General features: G+C 43.0%; 2 protein-coding genes across 2 annotated transcripts in view; both read left to right on the top strand.

The window, feature by feature from the left end:
- LOC126176561 (uncharacterized) overlaps positions 1 to 26,723 on the top strand; it is a 129,084-nt gene that overhangs the window by 71,308 nt on the left and 31,053 nt on the right. The window lies entirely within an intron of this gene.
- The window catches only part of LOC126175825 (juvenile hormone epoxide hydrolase 1-like), a 507,162-nt gene that overhangs the window by 461,522 nt on the left and 18,917 nt on the right, over positions 1 to 26,723 (top strand). The window lies entirely within an intron of this gene.

Genomic DNA, 26,723 nt, shown 5'->3' with positions numbered 1-26,723 from the left:
CTTAAACCTAACTAACCTAAGGACATCACACACATCCATGCCCGAGGCAGGATTCGAACCTGCGACCGTAGCGGTTGCGCAGTTCTAGACTGAAGTGTAAGTACAATATTTCATTTGCAGAACGCATAACACAAGTGTTTCGCTCCAGAGACTTCTCTCGTGTAGGGATGGACCGAAAACATCGCTATTTCAAAATATCGATTGTTTTGTCTGTGTTATATCGACCGCTTTTACGTAAATCGATACAAAATATATATCGATATTTATAATTTGCTCATCCCTATTCGGCAGTGGTAAATCCAAGCTGCCTGCCACACTTGCCAACTGAACACATTGTATTTAATATTGCGCCATGTAGGCAAAATAACAGCATAAAACACATTGGCAATGAAAGATCGCTCACTTGCAGATGGCCATCAGCTGCCCAAAATAAAATAATTGTATGAATCTCCTTCCTCTTGGGAATGTTCTTAATAATATCTATTCTACAAGGAAAAACACCATCAAAGCAAGACCACAGTTTAGGAATGTACTGTCGTTATTCATTAACTGTTGGGTTGCCTCATCAGTTATTTGCGAGGAAGAAACTATGATACTAAAACCATTCTTATTCAATTGAAATATTTAATTACTCAATGCAATTACAAATTGTTGCATATGAGATCAACATTAATAAGCCTACAATTACGCAAACATTATTGACATCAGTTAGCAGTATGTGGTTATTCTGGGCTACTAATTATCCGCCGGCCGGGGTGGCTGAGCGGTCCTAGGCGCTACAGTCTGGAACCGCGCGACCACTACGGTCGCAGGCTCGAATCCTGCCTCGGGCATGGATGTGTGTGATGTCCTTAGGTTAGTTAGGTTTAAGTAGTTCTAAGTCTAGCGGACTGATGACCTCAGATGTTAAGTCCCATAGTGCTCAGAGCCATTTGAACCATCGCTTATACCGTAAACTTCACCTCCCATCCCCGAGAGACATGTCGTGCGTATCTTGGTTCGTAGGTCCTCCAGTACTACTGATGTATTTAGTTAACCAAGGGTGCTTTACTACCTACCACCTTACGCTATAAACTCTATAATAGTCCATAATTCTGTTCTTTTTATAACTCCCTGATGCCTAGTACATTCTCCTGTTATGGCATTCGGAAAGTTATCTTAGGCAGATTTTCTTCTATCATGCCCACAAAACTTCGAGGGAGCTGGAGCCACATAACGATGACGTCGCAGCTAATGATCCATTTCTCATTGTTGTATCTCAGTGCCTTCGTACTCTAAAAATGGCTCTGAGCACTATGGGACTTAACATCTATGGTCATCAGTCCCCTAGAACTCAGAACTACTTAAACCTAACTAACCTAAGGACAGCACACAACACCCAGCCATCACGAGGCAGAGAAAATCCCTGACCCCGCCGGGAATCGAACCCGGGAACCCGGGCTTGGGAAGCGAGAACGCTACCGCACGACCACAAGATGCGGGCCCTTCGTACTCTGCTTTGAGCCAGTGATGTAAAGACAAAAACCCAAACCGTAAGATACTGTTGAAACACTGATTTATGTTGTACTCTGTCAGCGTTGCACCACGCTTTAAAACTACCTCACTAGAAAACAGAACAAGAAGAATAAGTGTGTTACAGAAATAGACAGGAAGAGGAAAGCTCTACATACGACTCAGGCACTCGGAGGACGTCAAACCACATTTCTAGTATCTTAAACCCTTGGAGAACTCTTAAATTCCTAATTCATTTAACAGCACTATTTACAACAAACTATCCCTTCAGTCGCCTGCTATTTTCATTTGCCCAACCTTCACTGATACCACGGACTTCCACGTCTCAACCAAGCATTCTCCCTCAACTTTCCAGCGGAATCCCCTCTTTGCTAGCATGCCCTGCATACGACGTTATGTGATTCGGTAGACGGGGCCACATGAACTAGTATGTTACACTGTGTACACGCACTTGGTGTCATTGGTACATCCCTTGGCCCTTTTCCACTCTCCGAAAGTAACACATCCGAATATACACCCCACATAATTAAAAATTGGGAAGAGGACAAATAGAGGAACAACACAAGTAAGGTCCCCAGATTGGGCATACACTGCCGCAAAATGAGAAAAAATGCAACATCCTCAACGGCTACGCTGTTTTATTCAAATGTTCCAATGTGTGTGAAATCTTATGGAACTTAACTGCTAAGGTCATCAGTCCCTAAGCTTACACACTACTTAACCTAAATTATCCTAAGAACAAACACACACACCCATGCCCGAGGGAGGACTCGAACCTCCGCCGGGACCAGCCGCACAGTCCATGACTGCAGCGTCTGAGACCGCTCGGCTAATCACACGCGCTGTTTTATTGATAAGTGATGTGGCAGGTAGTTCGCGATTATAGGAACATATGATAACAAATTCAGGACAAACGAAACAAACACGTCAGAGCAAAGGGTGCCGAAACAGTCGCATCAGCACACAGTTTACCCTCCCTTCCCCTCGCCCCCCCCCCTCCCCAAATCTCTTGTAGCAACGCAGACGAGTATTCTCGCATGACGATAGTGAACGTGCAGTATTCCATTTTGCTACAGATTGTCCCAATCACCTTGAACGTTTTATTGCAATTCATCAATGGTTCTTGCAGGCTCTGAGGAACGAGTAAGTTCCAGCTTCACCAAGTTCCATACGTGTTAAACTGACGAGATATCTGGTGATCTTGCTGAATAGGGCAGTTGTTGTACACCATGAAGAGCTCGTTACGTCGCAGCAGCCGTATGTAGACAAGCACTGTCCTGCTGAAAAATCACATCGCCTTCCTGTTGAAGAAACGACGGTACAACCTATGCAGTGTAGTGGGAACTGGTTGCTTTATCCTGCACAGACGGTCGGGGTGGCCGAACGGTTCTAGGCGCTACAGTCTGGAACCGCGTGACCGCTACGGTCGCAGGTTCGAATCCTGCCTCGGGCATGGATGTGTGTGATGTCCTTAAGTTATTTAGGTTTATGTAGTTCTAAGTTCTAGGGGACTGATGACCTTAGAAGTTAAGTCCCATAGTGCTCAGAGCCATTTGTACCATATCCTGTATAAACGACAGCTGTTACGGATGACCCCTACACGCCACAAAGCCTGGATTGGGACTCGTGTGTCGAGGACTAATGCACTCGGAATTAGCCTCTCACACTGAACACGTGTATGTCCACCACTCGCATACAGGGAGAACCTACTATCGTTACTGAAGACAACAGCGTACTATTACAATCTCCTTTCTTCTATGACCACGGAGTAGCCGTGGTTGGCAGTGTCATGGTGTCGGCGGTAGCCTGGCCAGAGGCACAAGTGATCTTAGTCCAGCTGCAACCACACAGTTCCCAATGGTCCTTCATGACACATCGGGTGCAATGTGTGCCCCGATTTATTCTCTGGATGTTGTTGGGTCAGCTACTGCTGTTCTCACAACGCATGGATCTTGATGTCTGTCTATACTACACGGACGTCCAGAAGCTAGTCTATGTGGGAATGTTCCACAGACCATTGCTGAAAGCTGCGACACACCACCGATACATTGCACCCTACGTGTGCAGCAATACGTCAATAAGCCCAACAAGCTACCCACAGACCCATAACGCCTGAAATTGGCTGAAATTGTTCAACTGGAGTACGTACTCGTCGACGGGGCTTGGATGTCACCTAAAGTGAATGTTACACACACTGCTCACCTCTCAACTCAGCACAAATACTGCCTGCAGAGCCGAAACACATGGTGCTCAGATATGCCTCCAGAGCCCTGTCTGACGGCTGACGGAAATGGAAATGAGCGTTTGGCGCCATTGGCTGGCAGGCCCCTTGTGGGCAGGTCCGGCCGCCTTGGTGCAGGTCCTATTACATTCGACGCCACTTTGGACGACCTGCGCGCCGGATGGGGATGAAATGAAGATGAAGACAACACAACATCCAGTCCCTGAGCGGAGAAAATCTCCGTCCAGCCGGGAATCGAACCCGGGTCCGTAGGACGGCAATCCGTCACGCTGACGACTCAGCTATCGGGGCGGACTCTGACGGCTGATGAGCGTGAAAGATGAATCACTAATACTACAGCCCTTATTCTGCATATGTTAATCCTGGTGTCACTGAACCAAGTCCTTGGGGGTATAGCATTTTTATTTCCGGCGGTGTAGAATGTCCATATTGCTAATTATTTGGCTTCAGAAGTCGAACCACCTACGCTGCCTACATCGGCACTTCTGAAACCACCTGCAGAGGGTATGCGTATTCTGCGGTGGAGGTTGATGGGCCAGAGTTAGGCAGAATCCGCTCGGATGCTGTACAATTCCTTTATTGCACCAAGGAAGGGCCGGAATACACGGTAAGATTTCAGTTATATTACATCACTGTCAGGCAGAAATACCGAAAGCAGATATTGGATTGTAATGCATACTCAGGAGCGGTTATAGACTCAGATCACAATTTAGTACTGATGAAGAGTAGATTGAAGTTTAAGAGACTAGTCAGGAAGAATCAATGACCAAAGAAGTAGGATATTTCAGTCCGGAACCACGCGGCTGCTACGGTCGCAGGTTCGAATCCTGCCTCAGGTATGGATGTGTGTGATGTCCTTAGGCTAGTTAGGTTTAAGTAGTTCTAAGTCTAGGGGACTGATGACCTCTGATGTTAAGTCCCATAGTACTTAGAGCCATTTGAAGCAAGTAGGATACTGAAGTACTAAGGAATGAAGAGACTCGACAAAATGTTTTCTGAGGCTATAGATACTGCAATAATGAATGGTTAAGTAGGTAGTTTAGTTGAAGAGGAATGGATATATCGGAAAAGGGCACTCACAGAAGTTGGAAACAAAACCGTAGGTACAAGGAAAGTAACTGTTAACAAACCATGGACAACAAAATACTTCGTTTGATCCACGAAAGAAGGAAGAACGAAAACGTTCAGGGAAATTCAGGAATACAGAAATAAGTTACTTAGGAACGAAGTAAAAGGCAGCACAAAGAAGCTCAGGTCAAATGTATAATATAATAAAAAATAAAATTTAGATATATGGAAATAATGAAAGTAATTGATGGCAGAAAATAAAATAAAAAAGAGGTGACCTGAAATTGGAATATCTCTTATGAAATTTTCTGCCATGTCAGACTAATACAATAAGCTGAGCTATGCCTGTACATGGATAAAAAATCTTTTCATATTAGTTCCATATAAACGAAATAGTCTTTCTCTTGTTCTAGATTTATGCTTACCAATTAATAGTACTAAATCCGATCACCATCTCCACCTACAAAATCTTGACCGTGTCCTTCATATTGATGTAATCGGATCTTCGTGATAACTCCGAAGTACACATGTGGGTTCAAATGGCTTTAAGCACTATGGGACTTAACATCTGAGGTCATCAGTCCCCTAGACTTAGAACTACTTAAACCTAACTAACCTAAGGGCATCACACACATCCATGCCCGGGGCAGGATTGGAACCTGCGACCATAGCAGCAGTGCGTTTCCGGACTGAAGCGCCTAGAACCGCTCGGCCACAGTGACTGGCACACATATGGGCTTCTTGGTTTTCTATATATTGCAGTAGTACTTTGAATAATGACTAATACAACTTTTCACATTTTCTCTTTGTCTTTGAAGAAAAGGAAAACATAAAAGCAAGAAATGCAAAAGGTACATCATAAATAGTTGCATGGAAAATGTGAAGAAATCGAAAAAGTATATAGGAAGGTCAAAATAAAGCACTCCATCTTCAGGCCACAAGTGGCCCATCGGGACCATCCGACCGCCGTGTCATCCTCAGCTGAGGATGCGGATAGGACGGGCGTGTAGTCAGCGCACCTCTCTCCCGGTCTTCTTGAAGGTTGTCTTTGACTGGAGCCGCTACTATTCGGTCGAGTAGCTCCTCAATTGGCATCACGAGGCTGAGTGCATCCCGAAAAATGGCAACAGCGCATGGCGGCAGGACGGTCACCCATCCAAGCGCCGGCCACGCCCGACAGCGTGATCGGACGGGAGCTGGTGTATCCACTGCAGCAAGGCCGTTGCCCAAGGTCAAAATAACCTTCTGTGAAATTAAAAGCAAATGTGGTAACATTAAGAGTGGAATGGGAATTCTACAGTTAAATGCAGAAGAGAGAGCAGATAGGTGGAAAGTGTACTTTGAAGTCCTCTACGAGGGGGAAGAGTTGAGATAATAGAAGAAGAAACAGGAGACGACAGGAAAGAGTTAGGAGTACAGTATTAGAATCAGGATTGAAAAGAGATCAAGTAAGGCAGAAGGGATAGATAACATTCTATTGTAATTTCTAAAGTCTTTAGAAGAAATGACAAAAAAAGAACAACAAATACTCACGCTGGTGTGTAGAATTTATGAGACTGGCGATATACCGTCAGACTCTCGGTAAACCATCATCCACATAATTCCGAAGGTATCAAGAGCCGATAAGTGCGAGTATTGTCGCACATTCAGCTTAACAGCTCATGCATCCAAGTTGCTGACAAGAGTATTATGTAGAAGAATGGAAAAGAAAATTGAGGATCTGTTGGATGACGATCGGTCCATCTTTAAGAATGGTGAAGGCACCAGAGAGGCATTTCTGACAGTGAGGTTGTAATGGAAGCCAGATTGAAGAAAAAGCAAGGCACGTTCATAAGATTTGTTGACGTGGTAAAAGCGTTCAACAATGTCAAATGGTGCAAGATTTTCGAAAACCTGAGGAAAACAGGAATAATCTATAAGGAAAGATGAGTAATATACAATATGTTCAAGAGCCAAGAGGGAACAATAAGACTGAAGACCAAGAACGAAGTGCTCAGATTAAAAAGGATACAAACCAAGGATGTAGTATTTTACCCCGTTGTTCAGTCTATACGTCGAAGAAACAATGACGGACATAAAATAAAGGTTCAAGACTGAGATTAAATTTCAAGGTGAGAAAATATCACTGATAAGATTCGCTGATAAGATTGCTATTCACGATGATAAGGAAGAATAATTACTGGATGTGTTGAATGGAATGAAGAGTCTGATGCGTACAGAATATCGATTGAGAGTAAATCGACGAAAGACGAAAGTAATGAGAAGGAGCACAAATGAGAACAGCGAGAAACTTAACATCAGAATTGGGGATCGTGAAGTAGGTGAAGTTAAGGAATTCTACTACCTAGGCTGCAGCCGGCCGCTGTGGCCGAGCGGTTCTATGTGCTTCAGTCTGGAACCGCGCTGCTGCTACAGTCGCCGGTTCGAATCCTGCCTCGGCCATGGATGTGTGTCATGTCCTCTAGGTTAGTCAGGTTTAAGTAGTTCTAAGTTCTAGCGGACTGATGACCTCAGATGTTAAGTCCCATAGTGCTTAGAGCTCTTTGAACCCTTTTTGAACGTAGGCTGCAAAATAACCCATGACAGACAGAGCAAGGGGGAAACAAAAAGCAGACTAGCACTGGAAATAAGGGCAGTCCTGTCCAAGAGAAGTCTGCTAGTATCAAGCATAGGTTTAATTTCAGGAAGAAATTTCTGAGAATGTACATTTGGAGCACAGTGTTGTTTGGTAATGAGAGACTGACTGTGGGAAAACCGTAGGAGAAGATAACCGAAGCATTTGAGATGTGGTGCGACAAAAGAATGTTGAGAATTAGGTGGACTGATAAGATAAGGAATGAGGAAGTTCTCTGCAGAATCGATTTGGAAAGAAACATATGGAAAACACTGACAAGAAGAAGGGACAGGATAGTAGGTCACGTGTTAGGATCTTAGGGACTAACTTCCGTGGTACTAGAGGGAATTTCAGAGGGAAAAAATTGTGGAGGAAGACAGAGCTTGGAATATATCCAGCAAATAATTGAGAGCATAGGTTGCAGTTGCTACTCTGAGATGAAAAGGTTGGTACAGGAGAAGAATTCGTGACGGGCCGCAGCAAACCAGTCAGAAGACTGAAGACGCAAAACAGAAGTTCGCAGTACAAGTCAGGCGGGCCACTACCCACCGTCCCTGGAGGCAATGCGTTGTAGTAGGACTCTGGCCGCTGCTGTGTTTAGTGTGGCCCAGGCGTGGCGTCATATTGTATAACCAACAGTTGCGGTTGCGGCTGAACAACATAAGGACTGCCGCTGCAGGCTGACACTGCCCACTGGTGAGCGCAGGACGTTCAGTTCCGCCTGGCTGTGGTGAGTGTGGGGCGTAGACGTCCAGGAAGCGAACCTCGGACTGACGCCTTCCTCGTTGCCTTCTGCCATCGATTTCGCCTTGCAAAATACTCTTTTCTAAATTATACCCTTCACTTCTCCAAAATGTGCCCAGGGAACTGGGAGTAGCTTCGACTGATACGGAAAGATGAACATGTGATTCCAAGTTCTTCTGTGATAGAAGCATTGGTTCTTCTTCTGGCGGTGACATGAATAGCACTTTGACTCAGCTTTTGTAACTAGCTTTCTTGGTCTAGGACTCGCGATTTCCAATGCCATTGATTAGAGATCTTAGATACACACAATCATCCGATACCTCCAGATTCTTCAGGCAACCTGTAAGGTTAGTTCTAAACCTTCTCGATCAATAAACCTTCTCTATCCCAACACTTCAATAAATAGTCTTGAATCTGGGGAACAGATCACTAAGTTATAGCTCACGTCCTGCAACGAGGACCGTACCATCAGCAAGGTGCAGGCTGTTAATCTTCACGCCGCCAAGTGAAAGTCCACCATCCCAGACATCCAGCTCTCTCCTGATAGCGTACTCTGCATAAATGTCACAGATATTGTATACGACTTCGTACCCTACAGTAAGAAGAGGTGGGCGATGGAGTGGTGTGGCAACTATCCTTGTCGGAAAGCTGCACAGGATCAGAAATGATTAGCCAACAAGTTAAACCAGTAAACAGAAGATTTACTTAACTTGTATTTTTTCAAGTGTACGAAGTCTCATTACAAATAATGCAGCAAGAATTTTAAGGGTGCAGCTCACAATGAAAACAAGCATAAGGCTCTCTGAAGTGAAGGACGAACGATAGTGTTGGAGCCGCGACTAGGCTGCGTCTGCATAGCATCACGTGGTGAAGAGGCTCCAAGTGCGATTGAGGCTGTCTGGCTGCCACTGGCCGTCCTGTATCGCGGTGGCAGTGGGCGCTCGTGGCATGGAACCACTGGAGGTGTGGCACAGTGGGCTTGCTCGACTGGATCTGCCGGATCCCACACGACCGCTGTCGGCGTCTGATAGAAACTTGCAATATGAAGATGCTGTTTATTTATTTATTGTTCCGTGGGACCAAATTAAGGAGAAATCTCCATGGTCATGGAACGAGTCAATACATGAAATTATAACACGATAGTAGAAACAGATAAAAATTAAATATAGAAAACATATTCAGGCCACAAGTCGTATGTAGTGGACTGACAAGACAGCCAGTCCACAGTGACGGGTAACCGAAAGGCACGCGTTTACACACGCCGGCTGGCGTTAGGTCTGAAACAGGATACGTAATGAATGCTGTAAAGAAAAGTTCGTAGCTGCTGGAATACTTAACTTTAATCCATCATTTGTATACAGCATTCTTGATGATACAAGTGAGACTTTCTCTAGAAATGGTTAAGGGCGCCTTGCTAGGTCGTAGCCATGGACTTAGCTGAAGGCTATTCTAACTATCTCTCGGCAAATGAGAGAAAGGCTTCGTCAGTGTAGTCTCTAGCAAAGTCGTCCGTACAACTGGGGCGAGTGCTAGTACGTCTCTCAAGACCTGCCGTGTGGTGGCGCTCGGTCTGCAATCACTGACAGTGGCGACACGCGGGTCCGACATGTACTAATGGACCGCGGCCGATTTAAAGCTACCACCTAGCAAGTATGGTGTCTGGCGGTGACACCACATCGTAACTTTAAAGAAAGAAAATCAACAATGTAACACTGGAATTTGCTTAATTTTTTAGCTCTTCCAGGAGCTCCTCGACAGAATAGAAGGAGTGAGCCATGAGGAAACTCTTCAGTTTAGACTTAAAAGACTTTGGGCTACTGCTAAGATTTTTGAGTTCTTGTAGTAGCTTATTGAAAATGGATGCAAAAGAATACTGCACTCCTTTCGGCACAAGAGTCAAGGAAGTGCATTCCACATACAGATTTGATTTCTGCCTAGTATTAACTGAGTGAAAGCTGCTAACTCTTGGGAATAGGCTAATATTGCTAACAACAAACGACATCAAAGAAAATATATACTGTGAGGGCAATGTCAGAATTCCCAGACTATTGAATAGGGGTCGACAAGAGGTTCTCGAACTTACACCACATATAGCTCGAACAGCCCCTTTTTGAGCCAAAAATACCCTTTTTGAATCAAAAGAATTACCCCAAAAAATAATACCATACGACATAAGCGTATGAAAATATGCGAATTAGACTACTTTTCGTGTTGAACAGTCACTTATTTCAGATACTGTTCTAATGGTAAATAAAGCAGCATTTAGTTTCTGAATAAGATCCTGGACATGGGCTTTCCACAACAGCTTACTATCTATCCGAACGCCTAGGAACTTGAACTGTTCCGTCTCGCTTATAATATGCCCATTCCGTCATCAAAATATCGGTTCTTGTTGAATTGTGAGTTAGAAACTGTAAAAACTGAGTCTTACTGTGATTTAGCATCAAATTGTTTTCCACAAGCCACGAACTTATTTCATGAACTACATTATTTGATACTGTTTCAATATGACACACTAGATCCTTCACTACCAAGCTGGTGTCATCAGCAAACAGAAACATTTTTGAATCATCTGTAATACTAGAAGGCATATCATTTTTATAAATAAGGAACACCAGTGGCCCCAGCACCGACACTTGGGAACGGCCCACTTAACAGTGCCCCATTGTGACTGAACATCACTACCACTCTCAATATTGCGGAGAATTACCTTCTGCTTTCTGTTCTTAAAGTAAGAGGCGAACCAACAGTAAGAGGCGAACAAACAGTCTATAAAACCATCGAGAACATAGAATTCTCAACGTCTGCTGCTGACAAGAAGAAGAACACTGTGAAGAACATTGCTTCAACTGCACTTCTCGACGGACCTGCTGTATTCTGTGGATGTAGACTGAACTTTAGTATTGATCTTAATGATACCTTTTCACATGGTAATGGTTGGCTTACAGTAGCCATTGTACGTGGAGGTACTGGAGTTCCCAACGTTCCCGGTCTGGAAAGTTTCGTCGACAGAGACATCATCGCCTACCGCACCTATCACATTGCAGAATTAGCGAATAAAGATTTTGGAAAATCCGCATATATGTCCACCTCTTCCCTATCCTTGTATACACGTAATAAAAGAAAAATTTCTGTAAATGAGTCTGTATTTATCTGGATGAAAGGGAAAGGTGTATGTGAGTATGTTAAATTTGTTGCTGACTGTACTTTGTATTTTCATAAATAAAGTGATCTCCCCTTACTCCGTAATGGTCCAACTTCTGCAGTAATATTTTGTGGTCATCACAGTCAAAAGCCTTCGTTAAATCAAAGAAAACACCTAGCGTTCGCAACCTTTTATTTAATCCGTCCAAAACCTCACAGAGAAAAGAGAATATAGCATTTTCAGTTGTTAATCCATTTCTAAAACCAAACTGTACATTTGACAGCAAGTTATGTGAATTTAAATGCTCCAGTAACCTTGTATATTCAACCTTCTCGATAACTTTAGCAAACACCGATGGCATGGAAATAGGTCTAAAGTTGTCAACATTATCCCTGTCTCCCTTTTTATAAAGTGGCTTCACTACAGAGTACTTGAATCGCTCAGGAAACCGACCACTCCTAAAGGAAAAGTTACAGATACGGGTAAGTACTGGGCTAACATACACAGAACAATACTTCAGTATTCTGCTAGATACCCCGTCATATCCATGAGAGTTTTTGGTCTTTAGTGATTTAATTATTAAGTCAATCTCCCTCTTGTCAGTATCATGGAGGAGCATTTCAGGTAATAGTCTCGGAACACTTTTTTCTAAGAGCGCTATATGATTCCCTGTTGGGACTAGGTTTCTATTTAGTTCACCTGCTATATTCAGAAAGTGATTATTAAATACTGTACATATCTGTACTTATCAGTAACACGAACATTCCCACTACGCACTGATTCTATATCCTCGACCTGTCTCTGCAGACCAGCCACTTCCTTTACGACTGACCATATGGTTTTAATTTTATCCTGAGACTTAGCTATTCTATCTGCATACCACTTACTTTTTGCATTCCTAATAACATTTTTAAGCACCTTACAATACTGTTTGTAATGGGCTGCTGCATTTAGATTTTGACTGTTTCTAACGTTTTGATATAATTGCCACTTTGTTCTACAAGATATTCTTATCCTCTAATCAGCCACCCAGGCTGGCTGTTTGTGCTAGTACCCAGTTTTGAACGTTCTAAGCCGGCCGCGGTGGTCTAGCGGTTCTGGCGCTGCAGTCCGGAACCGCCGGACTGCTACGGTCGCAGTTTCGAATCCTGCCTCGGGCATGGGTGTGTGTCATGTCCTTAGGTTAGTTAGGTTTAAGTAGTTCTAAGTTCTAGGGGACTTATGACCTAAGATGTTGAGTCCCATAGTGCTCAGAGCCATTTTTTTTGAGCGTTCTAACGGAAAGCAACTTTCAAAGAGGACGAGAAAAGCATTATATTTACCGTCTACTGTATCAGCGCTATAAACATCTTGCCACTCTTGTTCCTTGATAAGGTTTACAAAGGTCTCTACAGCAACTGGATCAGCTTTCCTAAGAAGTTGATATCTATATTTAACATGTGTTGCAGCACAAAAATCTTTTAGAGTTAAAATTTGTGCATCATGATCTGAAAGACCATTCACCTTTTTGTTAACAGAATGCCCTTCTAGTAATGAGGAATGAACAAAAATATTGTCTATGGTTGTTCTACTGTTGCCTTGTACTCTCGTTGGAAAGAATACGGTTTGCATAAGATTATATGAATTAAGGAGGTCTACCAGCATCCTTTTCCTTGCACAATCACTTATACGATTAATATTGAAGTCACCACATATAACTAACTTTTTGTATTTCCTATAAAGTGAACCAAGAACCTCCTCTAGCTTTAGCAAAAATGTTGTGGAATCGGCGTCTGCGGATCTATAAATAACAACAGTTAGAAGTTTAGCTCCATTAAATTTAACCACACCTGCACAACACTCAAACACCTTTTCAGTGCAGTACTTTGAAACATCAACTGACTCAAATGGGATGCCGTTTTTCACATACATGGCTACTCCCCCACACCGCAAAGAGCTCCTAGAAAAGCTGCCAGCCAACCTGTGTCCTGGTAAAGGAGGCCTCTAAATTGTCTCCTTATTTAAGAAGTGTTCAGGTATACCAATTATTTCAGAGTCAACATCTATTCTTTTGGACATGTCCGAAAGAACAGATACCATCTTCATATAGTTAAGGCTAACCGGCCATTGAGCTTTTTCTTCTGTGCAGATACATATTGCCCGAACTCTTACAGGACTCGGTAAGATCATCTACCGCAAGTAATGAGTGTAATGGGCAGAGGCACTACGAATGTAGTGTGTGGACATTAAGTTGCGAATGTGAGATTCACGGGGAGCGTGCAAAGGGTAAATTCCTGCAGTCGCACCGTCAAAATGGTTCAAATGGCTCTGAGCACTATGGGACTTAACATCTGAGGTCATCAGTCCCCTAGAACTTAGAACTACTTAACCCTTTGTTTCCTGACATAAGAATAAATTTACTTTCTAACATTTTCTTTGCAGAATTTATGCTATTGTGGCCTCAAATGACGGTAGGATTTTTTGTAAAATTTTATTTTATTTTTCACAACTTTTTTCTCTCCTGGTAATCAGAAGTACCGTCAGACTCCATGGACAGAATCACAACATGCGCAGAAAAATGCTCCAATTTTTATAAGTTGTACTTTATTCCACATAAATATTAAATATTTTTACATTAGAAAATTAATTAACAGAAATATATTTCTGAATTTTTTTTAAATTTCACGTAAATTTATTCTAGAGCAACTTCACAATACATAGTAACTTAGCTATACATTTTTGACAGTATATACATACCACACATTTAGTGATACCTCATGAAATTGTAGGAAAAAGTTCTTTTTCTCATTGCAGCACAAATACACTTTACATGTACTACATTGTGAATGTGGTCTCGGCTGAATTTTATTTTTCGCACACATTTCGCATCGTTCTCTTTTACAACTGAACACTACAAAATGGTTTCCTCTGTTGCCAAGACGTACATCCTTCGGAACAGAAAAGTTATCCTTCCTTCTATTTGGGAGAGTTATTTCATCTTTACCAGAGTTTCTCTTTTTGAGATTTGGCACTTGCTGTTCATTCATTAGCCCTAGTGCCGCAGCACGCCTGAATTCCAGCAGTGGCAGTGCCCCATGTAGATCACTGAAAATGACGTAAGCATTGACAAAAGCAATTTCTATTGCTCCCCAGAAGAGACGGTGCCACCATTTCTTTGATCGCTTGTCAAGACCATAAGTTGAACGTAATCTGTCTGCATGATCCACACCACCCATGTTTTTATTGTAATCAGATACAATAACTGGACATGGTATAGTCATACTAGTTCGATCTTTCTGTTTTTTTGTCACTACGCTCTGTTCAGTGCCATGGAAGTTTGACGCAAAATACACTACATTATTTTCCTTCCATTGAAATACTGTTAGGTCTAAAGATGACTCTGTGATTTGATTTAGATATTTTTCTTTAGGTAAATTGCCTGGCAAACCTTTCCTGTTTGTTCTAATTGCTCCACAGGCAAATGTATTTACCGATTTCTATGTGAGAAAAAGTGGACAGAACAACTAGTGAGAGGTAACGCACTGTTGCTACAAAAAGTGTTCACACAACCTGACGGTACTTATAAGTCCGCCTTATATTTTCCACTTTATCTCATTCACATGTAACGTAATGCTTCAAACTATTATAAAAAAACAAAGAAGATAAGTACGTGCAATGGGAAACTCAACGGAAGTTTCAATAAGTTGCGCACAAATTCAGGCAACACCATGGAAACAAGCACATACAATCTTCTGTTTTCGCAGCTGCGCGCGAAAAACAATTTCAAGCTCTGACCGCCAGAGAGGTCTATGTATTGCACAATAACATCTATGAAACAGCAGAGCAGAGTTACTGTTACGTACCGACAGGCTCTCAGATCACGAAGCTGCACCACGAGAAAATAATGAGAGTCAAAACTTACTGGTACTTTTAAGTACCGTCAGGCAACAAAGGGTTAAACCTATCTAACCTAAGGGCATCACACACATCCATGTCTGAGGCAGGATTCGAACCTGCGACCGTAGCGGTCGCGCGGTTCCAGACTGAAGCACCTAGAACCGTACGGCCACACTGACCGGCAGTCGCACAATCCTCTGTCCTCGGTGGCTCAGATGGAGAGAGCGTCTGCCATGTAAGCAGGAGATCCCAGGTTCAAATCTCGGTCGGGGCACACATTTTCAACTGTCCCCGTTGATGTATATCAACGCCTGTTGACAGCGTAGGGTCTTGATTTAATTATCATTTCATAGAAACTTGCAAATCCTTTGCCAACTGTACGTCGCCCTTGAGGGGGTATCAATACATGATACCACAATATAGGTGACAGTATACAACCTTGTCAGATTCCATTTGTCACATTCACCATCTACCTTTATGGTTGCAGTATTGCCGTTATCAACATCTTTAATTAATGATGCTAGGTATTTTGAGCTTATACCACAACTTTTCCTAGAAACACTGTAAAAGACCTTTTTGTAACCTTACTCTGCATATGAGCGTAAAGTGCGTGACAGGTTGTTTCTTTACTGTAAGTGCACTGTTGAAAGAATCGCCAAATGACATGTGCCTGTCACTATTAAAAATGTGCAAGCGGAGGATAGATTAAAATAGTTATTTCGGTTTAGAGAGAGCTCCTTTCTTTTTAAGTTTTAAATGTAGGCCCAGTCACTGCTTGCATCTGTTAAACATTTTAAAAAAAAGATTACTATTTTTTACATCTAACATGTGAATCAAGGAGACAGAGGAGGACTTCTAATTTATTTATAAGGTATTCAATTCATTCGGCAAACGAATGGTAACGAGATGGGGAGCTATTAATATCAATGGGGGCTACTCTGGGAAGAAGGTAGAGCTGGCAGAGGCTGCAAGTAAGATGGGGTTGGACGTTTTAGCTGTTAGTGACATTCGGGTAAGGGGTGAGGAAGAAGAGGAAATGGGAGAATACAAGGTCTACCTGTCAGGAGTCAAAGCAGGAATAGCACAATGGGGTGTAGGGCTTTTCATCAGGAAAGAAATGGAACCCAGTGTAGTTGCAATAGGGTATGTAAACGAACGACTGATGTGGATAGATTTGACAGTGTCTAGCAAGAAAATTAGGATTGTGTCTTTATATTCGCATTGTGAAGGGACAGATCAAGATAAGATGGATAGTTTTTATGACGCACTCAGTGATGTAGTTGTTAGAGTAAAGGACAAGGACAGTGTTCTGCTCATGGGTGATTTTAATGCCAGGATCGGAAATCGAACAGAAGGGTATGAAAAGGTTATGGGTAAATTTGGAGAGGATATGGAGGCCAACAGAAACGGGAAACAGCTCTTGGATTTCTGTGCCAGTATGGGCTTAGTAATCACAAACTCCTTTTTTAAACATAAGAACATTCACCGGTGTACTTGGGAAGGCAGGGGAACCAGATCTGTCATTGACTATATAATAACAGATAAGGAATTCAGGAAGGCTGTGAGGGACACACGTGTATTCAGGGGATTCTTTGATGACACTGATCACTATTTAATCTTCAGTGAAATTGGTATTGTGAGGCCGAAAGTGCAGGAGGTCAGGTCCATGTGTAGGAGGATAAGAGTGGAGAAACTTCAGGATAAGGAAATCAGACACAAGTACATAACAGTGATCTCAGAAAGGTACCAGTTAGTTGAATGTAGTCAACTGCAGTCACTGGAAAAGGAATGGACAAGGTACAGGGACACAGTACTAGAAGTGGCCAAAGAATGTCTTGGAACAGTAGTGTGTAAAGGTAGGATGAAGCAAACAGCTTGGTTGAATGACACAGTCAAGGCAGCCTGTAAAAGGAAAAAGAAGGCATATCAAAAATGGCTACATACCAGAACTCAGGCAGACAGAGAAAGTTATGTTGAAGAAAGAAACAAAGCCAAACAGATAATTACAGCATCCAAGAAGAAATCTTGGGAAGACTTTGGAAACAGGTTGGAGACTTTGGGTCAAGCTGCTGGAAAACCATTCTGGAGTGTAATTAGCAGTCTTCGAAAGGGAGGTAAGAAGGAAATGACAAGTATTTTGGACAGGTCAGGAAAACTGCTGGTGAATCCTGTGGAGTCCTTGGGTAGATGGAGGGAATATTTTGAAGAGTTGCTCAATGTAGGTGAAAATACGATCAGTAATGTTTCAGATTTCGATATACAGGGTGATTCAAAAAGAATGCCACAACTTTAGGAATTTAAAACTCTGCAACGACAAAAGGCAGAGCGAAGCACTATCTGTCGGCGAATTAAGGGAGCTATAAAGTTTCATTTAGTTGTACATTTGTTCGCTTGAGGCGCTGTTGACTAGGCGTCAGCGTCAGTTGATGCTAAGATGGCGACCGCTCAACAGAAAGCTTTTTGTGTTATTGAGTACGGCAGAAGTGAATCGACGACAGTTGTTCAGCGTGCATTTCGAACGAAGTATGGTGTTAAACATCCTGATAGGTGGTGTATTAAACGTTGGTATAAACAGTTTACAGAGAATGGGTGTTTGTGCAAAGGGAAAAGTTCTGGACGGCCGAGAACGAGTGATGAAAATGTAGCACGCATCCAGCAAGCATTTGTTCGCAGTCCAGGAAAATCGACTCGCAGAGCTAGCAGAGAGCTGCAAATTCCACAATCAACTGTATGGAGAGTCCTACGAAAAAGGTTAGTTATGAAACCTGAACGTCAACTACCCGAGGCGATGGATCGGCCGCCAGGCAGCCCGTGACAGAGCACTTCATCACTGGCCTCCAAGAAGCCCTGATCTTACCCCCTGCGATTTTTTCTTATGGGGGTATGTTAAGGATATGGTGTTTCGGCCACCTCTCCCAGCCACCATTGATGATTTGAAACGAGAAATAACAGCAGCTATCCAAACTGTTACGCCTGATATGCTACAGAGAGTGTGAAACGAGTTGGAGTATCGGGTTGATATTGCTCGAGTGTCTGGAGGGGGCCATATTGAACATCTCTGAACTTGTTTTTGAGTGAAAAAAAACCTTTTTAAATACTCTTTGTAATGATGTATAACAGAAGGTTATATTATGTTTCTTTCATTAAATACACATTTTTAAAGTTGTGGTATTCTTTTTGAATCACCCTGTACAATGAATGGGACAGGAATGATGATGGAAATAGGATCACATTTGAGGAAGTGGAGAAAATGGCCAGTAGATTGCAGTGCAATAAAGCGGCTGGGGTGGATGAAATTAAGTCGGAACTCATCAAATACAGTGGAATGTCAGGTCTTTAATGGCTGCACAGGATAATTGAAATGGCGTGGGAGTCGGGACAGGTTCCATCAGACTGGACAAAAGCAGTAATCACACCAATCTTTAAACATGGAAACAGAAAAGATTGTAACAACTACAGAGGTATCTCTTTGATCAGCGTTGTGGGTAAAATCTTCTCTGGCATTGTTGAAAGGAAAGTGCGAGTATTAGTTGAGGACAAATTGGATGAAAATCAGTGTGGGTTTAGGCCTCTTAGAGGTTGTCAGGACCAGATCTTTAGCTTACGGCAAATAATGGAGAAGTGTTACGAGTGGAACAGGGAATTGTATCTATGTTTTATAGATCTAGAAAAGGCATATGACCGGGTTCCTAGGAGGAAGTTATTGTCTGTTCTACGTGTTTATGGAATAGGAGGAAAACTTTTGCAAGCAGTTAAAGGTCTTTACATAGATAGTCAGGCAGGAGTTAGAGTTGACGGTAAATTGAGTTCATGGTTCGGAGTAGTTTCAGGGGTAAGACAAGGCTGCAACCTGTCTCCATTGTTGTTCATATTATTTATGGATCATAGGTTGAAAACAATAGATTGGGTGGGTGAGATTAAGATAGGTTAACACAAAATAAGCAGTCTCGCATATGCGGATGACTCAGTTGTGATGGCAGATTCTATTGAAAGTTTGCAAAGTAATATTTTAGAGCTATATCAGAAATGTAAGGACTATGGTATGAAGATTAGCATCTCCAAAACAAAAGTAATGTTAGTGGGAAAGAGATATAAACGGTTTGAGTGCCAAATAGGAGGAACAAAGTTAGAACAGGTGGACAGTTTCAAGTACTTAGGATGCATATTCTCACAGGATGGCAACATAGTGAAAGAACTGGAAGCGAGGTGTAGCAAAGCTATTGCAGTGAGCGCTCAGCTACGATCTACTCTCTTCTGCAAGAAGGAAGTCAGTACCAAGGCTAAGTTATCTGTGCACCGTACTGTCTTTCGACCAACTTTGTTGTATGGGAGCGAAAGCTGGGTGGATTCAGGTTACCTTATCAATAAGGTTGAAGTTACGGATATGAAAGTAGCTGGGATGATTGCAGGTACTAGTAGATGGGAACAATGGCAGGAGGGTGTGCACAATGAGGAAATCAAAGAAAGTTGGGTAGGAGGATTCGGGGTAGACCAAGGAGAAGGTACCTGGATTCGGTTACGAACGATTTTGAAGTAATAGGCTTAACATCAGAAGAGGCACCAATGTTAACACTGAATAGGGGATCACCGAGGAATTTTATAAGGGGGACTATGCTCCAAACTGAACGCTGAAAGGCATAATCAGTCTTAAATGATGATGACGATTCAATTCATTCTTCCACAAAAGCACTAGAGAAAATGGGATGGGATTTGCTATATAGAAATGGTGAATTACTTTTCAACATATGATCCGAATGATTTATTAAACAATTTGATTGAACGTGGACGAATTACAGACAGAACAGCAGCATTCACAAAGTAATAGGTTTGTGCGATCCCTACTTTACACGAAGATTCAATGAAATCCATTAGGGCACCAAATCGTACAATAATGCGGGGTGGTTGGGAAACCTAGGCAAAAAGGAATTACGAAAACGAATCCAGCGCTTGTACACCTGCTCATAACACAACGCTCCAACACACCGAAATAAATACCCAATTATTGTTACCAAAACTACCAGAAAAAGCAATGGCTGTTCAGAGGAGAGTATCTTGGCTAGAGACATGAGATAGTACGTGCGCTGATCAATAAGTGGTTGCACGTGGCCCTTGTTATAGCTACGAAAAAATCTACCGAAATGTAGTGAAGCGTGCATACGATCCACGAATGCTGATGGCGCGAGCAGTTGTTGGAAACGTAAGAAAAGACGAACTAAATGCAATCAATTTCCACAAACAGCGAAAGTACTTTGAAGTGCTCAATCCTTTAATCACAAAATAGTTCGGATAAACAAATACATATTCCACACTACAGATTGAAATCAGTCTATTAATTCATTGTAAAGATGCAATACACTTTACTCTGTTCACACGTGGTTGAAAAACCCAAATTCCCACAGTGAAAAGCTTAGATTTACAACAGAAAAATTCAGTCAAATTGGGATTTCATATCATACAATACTCACGCACTAAAAGCGCAAACATTTACTGTAGGTTAACAAAGATTGGGGCTAGACTCTGCCATCGATACGTCTCAATGCGACTCCACAAAGACACCGACTTTCAAGCTCCAAAAACCTCATGAAATATATAAAATTCAATCTCGCGCCTCTAGTAATTAAAAATGGTTCAAATGGCTCTGACCACTATGGGACTTAACATCTATGGTCATCAGTCCCCTAGAACTTAGAACTACTTAAACCTAACTAACGTAAGGACAGCACACAACACCCAGCCATCACGAGGCAGAGAAAATCCCTGACCCCGCCGGGAATCGAACCTGGGAACCCGGGCGTGGGAAGCGAGAACGCTACCGCACGACCACGAGATGCGGGCCCTAGTAATTACGTTTAATGAACTTATCCTATACACTGACAATGAATTCGCTGCACTACAGACCTGGAAAGCCAAAGTCTTTTCATTCTGCCCTACACATCGAGCGTAGCTCACTTATACACAGAGTGTTCTTGCTGAAATCCAACGGCCTAGCCGCAGTGGTAACACCGGTTCCCGTCAGTTCACCGAAGTTAAGCACTGCGGAGGTGGGTTGGTACTAGAAGGGGTGACCATCCGGTCTGCCGAGCGCTGTTGCCAAGCGGGGTACACTGAGCCCTTGTGAGGCAAACTGAGGAGTTACTTGAGTGAGAAGCAGCGGTTCCGGCAACCTGAGGAACTACTTGACTGAGAATCAGCGGTTCCGATCTCGTAAAATATCATATGGCCGGGAGAGTGGTGTTCTAATCACATGCCCCTCCGTATCCGCATCCAGTGACGCCTATGGGCTGAGGATGACACGGCGGCCGATCAGTACCGTCGGGCTTTCATGGCGTGTTCGGGCAGAATTTTATTTTTAGTTTTAGTTCTTATTGAAAAACTCAAGAATGACATTAAATTTTCACAAGAAATTATTTCCACGATAACTAGCATAATTACTCCTGACCACCAAAGGAATTGAAATAAAAATGATTGAAATTCAAATGCCCACATCCGTTGGCTTTCCACATATCAGTCTGTACTCACCAGGCTCCAGCAAAGCAGTAACTCTTCCCTTCCCCCCTCACCGGTTCCGCCACTCCCGTGGTGCGGAGGAGAGGGGGCACGAAAGATGCAGACGTCGTACATGCCAACCTGACTCTTTTGTATGCTGTTGTAGCAGTTCTGATGACCAAGCTAGACCTCTCTGACTTTCTACTTCCGCTAAAGTTGTTGACAGAACTGGAGGAAAAACTACATTAGCAGACAGCTACTGGCTACTCTGACGAAAACTGACATCTACTCGTTGCAGTCATACACCACAGGCTTAATGTTGTAACAAGGACGTGGGTGTTTCTTAGGTGCCCACCTATTTTTTTTTTTTTTGTCATCAGTCTACTGACTGGTTTGATGCGGCCCGCCACGAATTCCTTTCCTGTGCTAACCTCTTCATCTCAGAGTAGCACTTGCAACCCGTGTCCTCAATTATTTGCTTGACGTATTCCAATCTCTGTCTTCCTCTACAGTTTTTGCCCTCTACAGCTCCCTCTAGTACCATGGACGTCATTCCCTCATGTCTTAGCAGATGTCCTATCATCCTGTCCCTTCTCCTTATCAGTGTTTTCCACATATTCCTTTCCTCTCCGATTCTGCGTAGAACCTCCTCATTTCTTACCTTATCAGTCCACCTAATTTTCAACATTCGTCTATAGCACCACATCTCAAATGCCTCGATTCTCTTCTGTTCTGGTTTTCCCACAGTCCATGTTTCACTACCATACAATGCTGTACTCCAGACTTATTTATAACATGGTAAAGAAAAGAAAAGACATATCCATGTAAATGACACACTTCTTTCTGAGAGACTAGTGGCGCACATGCGACAGATACCATTATATAGGCATAAAGATCTCCACAGAGTGTTTCCGTAAGAGCGCGCAAAAATTTAACAGGGCATAGAGGATGCTCCACTGAGCGATTTGAAATAGGGAACCTGGGGTCGGAGAAGCCAGTTTAAGGAGATAATAGAAGTAAAATCACTTTACTGTGTACTTTTTTATTTACGTTATTTACAGTTAACTGCAAACACCATCATTGACACAACGAACGTACTATTTGTACTGTGTCTTACAAAATGTGCTGAAACTGACGGCCATGAACTTCAGTGCAAGCATGGCATCGGCGAACAAGATTCTAACGCACCGTGAAAACTATCCCTGGTGTGTTTCGAATCAAACCACAGGTAGCTACAATTCTGGCGATTAATTCCATCTCTGGAACTGGGGTCTCATACACAAGTGACCTTAGGTATCGCCATAGGAAATAATCAAGGGGACTCAGGTCAGGTGACCTCCACTTCCAATCCAGCGACCAGGAAATACAGCATTAGGATAGTTGTGGGTGTCCACACTGAAGTGGGGCGGTGCACCGTCATGTTGTATCCACATCCTCCCATGAACAGCCAAGGGTACGTTCCCCAACAACTCTGGTAGAACTCTGCACGAACCTTCAGTACTGGTGGCCATTCAGACGGGCAGGTAGAACATATGGCCCAATGAGATTGTCGCCTGCAATGCCAAGAATGTACATGTAAATAAGCAGCACAGTAGGTATAAACTTCTACACATGTTAGTTGTAAATAAGCTGGAAAACAGTAATTCTAAACAAAGGCGGAGACAGATCTACTTTCATATCTCCTTAAGCTGGCTTCTCCGACCCTTTGTTGCGTACCTCATATTGTTCAGTGGAGAATTCTCTATGCCGTGTTACATTTGCACGCTCTTACGGAAATACCTTGTATATGTACATATACACGATGGCCCATTGATAGTGACGGGGCCAAATATCTCACGAAATAAGCATCAAACGAAAAAACTACAAAAAAACTACAGTTCCCCACAGTCGTTTATTGAACAAAGTAAGAGCATATGGACTATCAGACCAATTGTGTGATTGGATTGAGGAGTTCCTAGATAACAGGACGCAGCATGTTATTCTCAATGGAGAGAAGTCTTCCGAAGTAAGAGTAATTTCAGGTGTGCCGCAGGGGAGTGTCATAGGACCGTTGCTATTCACAATATACATAAATGACCTGGTGGATGACATCGGAAGTTCACTGAGGCTTTTTGCAGATGATGCTGTGGTGTATCGAGAGGTTGTAACAATGGAAAATTGTACTGAAATGCAGGAGGATCTGCAGCGAATTGACGCATGGTGCAGGGAATGGCAACTGAATCTCAATGTAGACAAGTGTAATGTGCTGCGAATACACAGAAAGATAGATCCTTTATCATTTAGCTACAAAATAGCAGGTCAGCAACTGGAAGCAGTTAATACCATAAATTATCTGGGAGTACGCATTAGGAGTGATTTAAAATGGAATGATCATATAATGTTGATTGTCGGTAAAGCAGATGCCAGACTGAGATTCATTGGAAGAATCCTAAGGAAATGCAATCCGAAAACAAAGGAAGTAGGTTACAGTACGCTTGTTCGCCCACTGCTTGAATACTGCTCAGCAGTGTGGGATCCGTACCAGATAGGGTTGATACAAGACATAGAGAAGATCCAACGGAGAGCAGCGCGCTTCGTTACAGGATCATTTAGTAATCGCGAAAGCGTTACGGAGATGATAGATAAACTCCAGTGGAAGACTCTGCAGGAGAGACGCTCAGTAGCTCGGTACGGGCTTTTGTCAAAGTTTCGAGAACATACCTTCACCGAAGAGTCAAGCAGTATATTGCTCCCTCCTACGTATATCTCGCGAAGAGACCATGAGGATAAAATCAGAGAGATTAGAGCCCACACAGAGGCATACCGACAATCCTTCTTTCCACGAACAATACGAGACTGGAATAGAAGGGAGAACCGATAGAGGTACTGAAGGTAACCTCCGCCACACACCGTCAGGTGGCTTGCGGAGTATGGATGTAGATGTAGATGTAGATGTAGAACGAAACACGTCTAGCTTGAAAGGGGTTGGCCCGCTAGATGGCGCTGCCATAGGTCAAACGGATATCAACTGTGGCTTTTTTTTTTAAATAGCAACCCCCATTTTTATTACATATTCGTGTAGTACCTAAAGAAATATGAATGTTTTAGTTGGACCACTTTTTTCGCTTTGTGATAGACGGCGCTGTAATAGCCGCATACGTATAAGTACGTGGTATCACGTAACATTCCGCCAGTGCGGACGGTATGTGCTTTGTGATACATTACCCGTATTAAAAGTGACCGTTTACCAATCGCGAAAAGGTCGATATCGTTTTGATGTATGGCTATTGTGATCAAAATGCCCAACGGACGTGTGCTATGTATGCTGCTCGGAATCCTGGTCGACATCATCCAAGTGTCCAGACCGTTCGCCGGATAGTTACGTTATTTAAGGAAACAGGAAGTGTTCAGCCACGTGTAAAACGTCAACCACGACCTGCAACAAATGATGATGCCCAAGTAGGTGTTTTAGCTGCTGTCGCGGCTAATCCGCACATCAGTAGCAGACGAATTGCGCGAGAATCGGGAATCTCAAAAAAGTCGGTGTTGAGAATCCTACATCAACATCGATTGCACTCGTACCAGATTTCTATGCACCAGGAATTGCATGGTGACGACTTTGAACATCGTGTACAGTTCTGCCACAGGGCACAGGAGAAATTACGGAACGATGACAGATTTTTTGCACACGTTCTATTTAGTGACGAAGCGTCATTCACCAACATCGGTAGCGTAAACCAGCATAATATGCACTATTGGGCAACGGAAAATCCACGATGACTGCGACAAGTGGAACATTAGCGACCTTGTCGGGTTAATGTATGGTGCGGCATTATGTGAGGAAGGATAATTGGCCCCCATTTCATCGGTGGCAATCTAAATGGTGCATTGTATGCTCATTTCCTACGTAATGTTCTACCTATGTTACTACAAGATGTTTCACTACATGACAGAGTGGCGATGTACTTCCAACATGATGGAAGTCCGTCATATAGCTCGCGTGCGGTTGAAGCGGTATTGAATAGCATATTTAATGACAGGTGGATTGGTCGTCGAAGCACCATACCGTGGCCCGCACGTTCACCGGATCTGACGTCCCCGGATTTCTTTCTGTGGGGAAAGTTGAAGGATATTAGCTATCGTGATCCACCGACAACACCTGACAACATGCGTCAGTGCCCTGTCAATGCATGTGCGAACATTACGGAAGGCGAACTACTCGCTGTTGAGAGGAATGTCGTTACACGTATTGCCAAATGCATTGAGGTTGACGGACATCATTTTGAGCATTTATTGCATTAATGTGGTATTTACAGGTAATCAAGCTGTAACAGCAGGCGTTCTCAGAAATGATAATTTCACAAAGGTACATGTATCATATTGGAACAACCGAAATAAAATGTTCAAACGTACCTACGTCTTGTATTTCAATTTAAAAAAACCTACCTGTTGCCAACTGTTCGTCTAAAATTGTGAGCCATATGTTTGTGACTATTACAGCGTCCAGAATGAGATTTTCACTCTGCAGCGGAGTGTGCGCTGATATGAAACTTCCTGGCAGATTAAAACTGTGTGCCGGACCGAGACTCGAACTCGGGACCTTTGCCTTTCGCGGGCAAGTGCTCTATCAAGTTTGGAAGGTAGGAGACGAGGTACTGGCACAAGTAAAGGTCTGAGGACGGAGCTTTGGTAGCTCAGTTGGTAGCCGGCACGGTAGCTCAGCGTGTTCGGTCAGAGAGTTAGCTGCTCTCTGTTAAAAAAAAAAAAAAAAAAAAAAAAAAACCGAGTTAATCGATCAACAACGAACTTCAACGGACGCCTTACGATGTCCGCCCCGAGCAGATAAAGCGAACAAAAAGGGAAAAAAAAAGTTGATAGAGCAGCTGCCCGCGAAAGCAAAGGTCCCGAGTTCGAATCTCGGTCCGGCACACAGTTTTATTCTGCCAGGAAGTTTTACTACAGCGTCATCTATCACAAAGCGAAAAAAGTGGTCCAACTGAAACATTCATTTTTCTTTACGTACTACACGAATATGTAATAAAAAATTGGGGGTTCCC

The sequence above is a fragment of the Schistocerca cancellata genome, chromosome 3, assembly GCF_023864275.1.
Source record: "Schistocerca cancellata isolate TAMUIC-IGC-003103 chromosome 3, iqSchCanc2.1, whole genome shotgun sequence".
NCBI classification, from domain to species: Eukaryota; Metazoa; Arthropoda; class Insecta; order Orthoptera; family Acrididae; genus Schistocerca; species Schistocerca cancellata.
Note: the sequence above shows the minus strand (reverse complement) of the source record. Positions and strands in the feature narration are given on the sequence as shown.